This window comes from Anabrus simplex, chromosome 3 (genome assembly GCF_040414725.1).
Source record: "Anabrus simplex isolate iqAnaSimp1 chromosome 3, ASM4041472v1, whole genome shotgun sequence".
In the NCBI taxonomy this organism is placed as follows: Eukaryota; Metazoa; Arthropoda; class Insecta; order Orthoptera; family Tettigoniidae; genus Anabrus; species Anabrus simplex.
Genome location: NC_090267.1, coordinates 380,231,180 through 380,236,472, shown reverse-complemented (window position 1 = coordinate 380,236,472; position 5,293 = coordinate 380,231,180). Strand labels below are relative to the sequence as shown.

Genomic DNA, 5,293 nt, shown 5'->3' with positions numbered 1-5,293 from the left:
CTCTCAGTCGCTTTTGTAATATTATTCGGAGTAATACTGTGTTAGCTGTGTTAGTTGTTGCTGGTTTATGTAATAATGTGCTTGTTTCCTGCATATTATTTTCGTTGTTAGGTTTCTTTTAAGTTAATCAGTGGCTAGTTCTACAGTTCTATTCTCTACTTAACATGTGCATTTCTTGGGGTTATTGTCAGTTTAGTGAATGGGACGTCTTCTGTCTTAAATGCAGACATTATTAGCACGAGCTTAGGAATGGGTCAAAGTTTATTGAATTGCATTAGGCCAACATAGTTGATTAAATATTCAGCCTGTATGAAAGGATGGTATTCCTCAGACTGAGGTAACTATGACAACGCAGCGTACTTCGTAGTTACTGCTTTCGCCAGTCAAATGTCAGACTTCAACTCTCGTGGGCCCACCAATAGCAAGGAGGTTTTTTTAAAAGTAATAAACTGTATTTATTGTTTGAAGATCTTCATTAGGGATTATCTAACGGTAATATATTTTCATAGAACTATTGAAACCGGGCGAGTTGGCCGTGTGCTTAGAGGCGCGCGGCTGTGAGCTTGCATCCGGGAGATAGTAGGTTCGAATCCCACTATCGGCAGCCCTGAAAATGGATTTCCGTGGTTTCCCATTTTCACACCAGGCAAATGCTGGGGCTGTACCTTAATTAAGGCCACGGCCGCTTCCTTCCAACTCCTAGGCCTTTCCTATCCCATCGTCGCCATAAGACCTATCTGTGTCGGTGCGACGTAAAGCCCCTAGCAACAAAAAAAAAAAGAACTATTGAAAAGGGCAGACAAAACAATGTGACTACAACAGGCATATCAAGACATGTTATCTGACCTATTTTTAACGAATGCTGCGTACAAGCGCGGGTCCACTAGTTGAATTAAAATGAATTTGAATTTAAGAAAACTAAATTAATATAGAAAACTTCCTAGTTCTCGTATTAATGGTATTTTGAATTAATGGATTAGTGTTCACATTTGAAGTTTATTTTGCGCAGGAGTTTGAGTTTAAGTTTGAAGTATGTCCGACGACAGACCTGGAACTCCGCTGTTTTTGATAGTCCTGCCGCGAAGAAGGTAAGCGGGAGGGAAGAGGAATGCATCTTCGTGGCCAGACACGAGAACTTGTTATTGCTGTGTGTGAGTATAGTACGTAGTGCTGAATGGGAACTTGGGATCAAGAAAAGGTTCGTGTACTAATACTTTGAACGCGATAAAGCTAATGGCCGGTTGACGAGATGTTAGTGCGAGCATGTGTCGCTGCAAATATTAGTCATAAACATTTGAGAATAAAGAGGAACAGTTTAGACCTGAAACTCCACCGGAGACGTCAGGCTGGAAGCAACAAGGTAGGAAGAGAATTCATCATCATCATCATCTGTTTACACTCCAGGGTCGGCTTTTCCCTCGGACACAGCGAGGGATCCCACCTCTACCGCCTCAAGGGCAGTGTCCTGGAGCTTCAGACTCTTGGTCGGGGATACAACTGGGGAGAATGACCAGTACCTCGCCCAGGCGGCCTCACCTGCTATGCTGAACAGGGGCCTTGTAGAGAGATGGGAAGATTGGAAGGGATAGGCAAGGAAGAAGGAAGGAAGCGGCCGTGGCCTTATGTTAGGTACCATCCCGGCATTCGCCTGGAGGAGAAGTGGGAAACCACGGAAAACCACTTCCAGAATGGCTGAAGTGGGAATCGAACCCACCTCTACTCAGTTGACCTCCCGAGGCTGAGTGGACCCCGTTCCAGCCCTCATACCACTTTTCAAATTTCGTGGCAGAGCCGGGAATCGAACCCGGGCCTCTGGGGGTGGCAGCTAATCACGCTAACTACTACACCACAGAGGCGGACAGGAAGAGAATTAAGGCATAAAATAGTTGTATGAGGATACAATAAGGCGTCATGTTCACGATTACTATCGGCGTAAAGTACCATCTACACTAAACAAATTACGTTATTCTTTAAATTAGGCGGAATTGTTTAATGGAAGTCGCTCATTGTCCTGGATATGGTTGAAGAGTACTGGCTGTCATTGTAGTGAAATAAATCTGAGCACACTTTTTCGGAATAGCCCGCCTGGTGGCCATGATCGTTAATGCACGATGTCTATATGGTCTGACACCGTGTTTAGTCTGTTCGAACCCCGTTGGTCGAGCAATTTTCAACATCAGAATGTTGGCCGGCAGGGTAGGAGAGGTGGTAGCATAGAATTTATAATCACTTGATTGCGTGCAAAAAGCCTGGACAAAATGCCAAACCTCTCCGCAGTGCTCATATAGCGTGAGGGCATATGCTGCTGTTGATTCGTCGGTCGGATGGGAATGTAAACCCATGAGCAGACCCCTTGATGCTGTTCGACAGGCGTAGGCTATGCGCTGGCACCGTGTATCACTCTCTTTCTTCCTACTGTCGTATACCATGCCATTCATTTAATCTCATTAACTCTTGTGATGAGGTGACGTCAGGAAGGGCATCCTGTCATAACAACTCGCTTCAAAAATTTATCTCACTTCATACCCGATCCCGTAGGGAAATGGGACAAGGGTTGGACATACAAACGTTTAACGGTAAAACAAGACATTATTGCTTAGCGTTGTATGTTTCTTGCCATCGTCGGAGGTCCGGGTTCGATTCCCGAAATTTGAAAAGTGGGACGGGGGCTGGAGCGGGACCCATCAGCCTCGGGAGGTCAAATGAGTAGAGGTGGGTTCGATTCCCACCGAAACCATCCTGGAAGTGGTTTTCCGTGGTTTCCCGCTTCTCCTCCAGGTAAACGCCGGGATGGTATCTAACTTAAGGCCACGGCCCCTTCCTTCCCTCTTCCTTGTCTATCCCTTCCAATCTTCCCATTCTCACACAAGGTCCCTGATCAGCATAGCAGGTGAGGCCGCTTGGGCGAGGTACTGGTCATTCTCTCCAGTTGTATCCCCCGACCCAATGTCTCACGCTCCAGGACACTGCCCTTGAGGCGGTAGAGGCGGGATTACTCGCTGATTCCGAGGTAAAATCCGACCGTGGAGGGTAAACAGATTAAGAAGAAGAAGAAGTTGTACGTTCCTTAGAAGTGTTAAAAATAACGACTTGGGCAAGTTAGTGTGGGTCGATTAAACGTTGGTCAGTGCAGGCCATGGTCTTACAAAACGACAGACTGAAGGCACCACTGGCAGTAACTTCAGGAAAGGGAGGGAGATTCATTCTCTTGCATGTAGGCAAGACTGTTGGGTTTTCCCTCGGACTCAGCGAGGGATCCCACCTCTACCGCCTCAAGGGCAGTGTCATGGAGCTTCAGGCTCTTGGTAGGGGATACAGCTGGGAAGAATGACCAGTACCTCGCCCAGGCGGCCTCACCTGCTATGCTGTACTGGGACCTTATGCGGGGATGGGAAGATTGGAAGGGGTAGACAAGGAAGAGGGAAGAAAGCGGCCGTGGCCTTAAGTTAGGTACCATCCCGCCATTTGCCTGGAGGAGAAGTGGGAAAGCACGGAAAACCACTTCCAGGATGGCTGGGGTGGGAATCGAGTCCAGGCCTCCGGGGGGATGGCAGCTAAACACGCTAACCACTACACCACAGAGGACCACCTCATGATTAGTTCAGAATTGTATTACATTAATTAATTTGAAGTTGTTACAAGGAAGTAAAACAAGAAAGTCAAGTGCAAAGTTATGTGTCAGAAGTGGGATTCGAACCCACGCCCTCAGAAGAGGACCAGAACGCTCGCACTGTCTGACTCATCAGACAAGGTTTGACGCTTGAGTCTGGCGCCTTAGACCGCTCGGCCATCCTGACAACGAGCGTTGAAGTGTATATGGGAGATATAAGAGCTCAGTTAGATAAGCAATGTGGCATACTTCTTATCTACTGGGACAGATGGAGTAATTACTCACTAAAGTCCTCTATTACGCATTTGCGTTCCGTTGTTTTCGTACGTTTGCCTCCTCTTAATCCAATCCCTGTTCATTATCGGTCACAGAAAATGTAAGTCAGTACTTTAATATAGGTTGCTCTTTTCATAGTGTTGTTTGAGGGGATCAAAAGTACTAACTTCAATTTCTACCCACTGATAGTTGCACTTGAGAGAAAATACAGTAGACGTGCTTTGCTTGTAGCCGAAATAGCTCAGTTGGGAGAGCGTTAGACTGAAGATCTAAAGGTCCCTGGTTCGATCCCGGGTTTCGGCATGAGATTTATTATTGCCATGTTACAAGAATTGGACTTTTTTTTGTTAGTGGCTTTACGTCGCACCGACACAGATAGGTCTTATGGCGACGATGGGATAGCAAAGGCCTAGGAGTTGGAAGGAAGCGCCCGTGGCCTTAATTAAAACACAGCCCCAGAATTTGCCTGGTGTGAAAATGGGTAACCATGGAAAAGCATCTTCAGGGCTGCCGACAGTGGGATTCAGAATTGGACTTTTACGTCCATAAATATGTATATGTCCGCCTGTGTGGTGTAGTGTGATTAGCTGCCATCCCCGGAGGCCCGGGTTCGATTCCCGGCTCTGCCACCAAATTTGAAAAGGGGTACGAGGGCTGGAACGGAGTCCACTCAGCCTCGGGAGGGCAAATGAGTAGAGATGGGTTCGATTCCCACCTCAGCCATCCTGGAAGTGTTTTTTCGTGGTTTCCCACTTCTCCTCCAGATAAATGCCGGGATGGTACCTAACTTAAGGCCACATCCGCTTCCTTCCCTCTTCCTTGTCTATCCCTTCCAAAATATCAAACTGTTTATTTATTTATTTATTTATTTATTTATTTATTTATTTATTTATTTATTTATTTATTTATTTATTTATTTATTTATTTATTTATTTATTTATTTATTTATTTATTTATTTTACCACGCAGACCAGTGTAAACTGGTAGGTCCAGCATGATTGTAGCCTGTTCAAAGCAGATTAATTTTAACCATTACTAAATAACATAGTCCGCCTCTGTGGTGTAGTGATTAGCTGCCACCCCCGGAGGCCCGGGTTCGATTCCCGGCTCAGCCACGAAATTTGAAAAGTGGTATGATGGCTGGAACGGGTTCCACTCAGCCTCGGGAGGTGGGTTCGATTCCCACCTCAGCCATCCTGGAAGTGGCTTTCCGTGGTTTCCCACTTCTCCTCCGGGCGAATTCCGGGATGGTACCTATCCCTTCCAATCTTCCCATCCCTCCACAAGGCCCCTGTTCAGCATAGCAGGTGAGGCCGGCTGGGCGAGGTACTGGTCATTCTCCCCAGTTGTATCCCTGACCAAGAGTCTGAAGCTCCAGGACACTGTCCTTGAGGCGTTAGAGGTGGG

General features: G+C 46.6%; 2 non-coding genes across 2 annotated transcripts; one reads left to right on the top strand and one right to left on the bottom strand.

Moving 5' to 3' along the window:
* Positions 1–3,676: 3,676 nt before the first annotated feature.
* Positions 3,677–3,797, bottom strand: TRNAL-CAA (transfer RNA leucine (anticodon CAA)). The gene is made up of 2 exons: positions 3,760–3,797; positions 3,677–3,722 (listed from the first exon to the last, which is right to left on the bottom strand). It is a non-coding gene; the product is annotated as a tRNA-Leu (tRNA).
* Positions 3,798–4,116: 319 nt separating this feature from the next.
* TRNAF-GAA (transfer RNA phenylalanine (anticodon GAA)) lies at positions 4,117–4,189 on the top strand. The gene has a single exon. It is a non-coding gene; the product is annotated as a tRNA-Phe (tRNA).
* Positions 4,190–5,293: the final 1,104 nt, after the last annotated feature.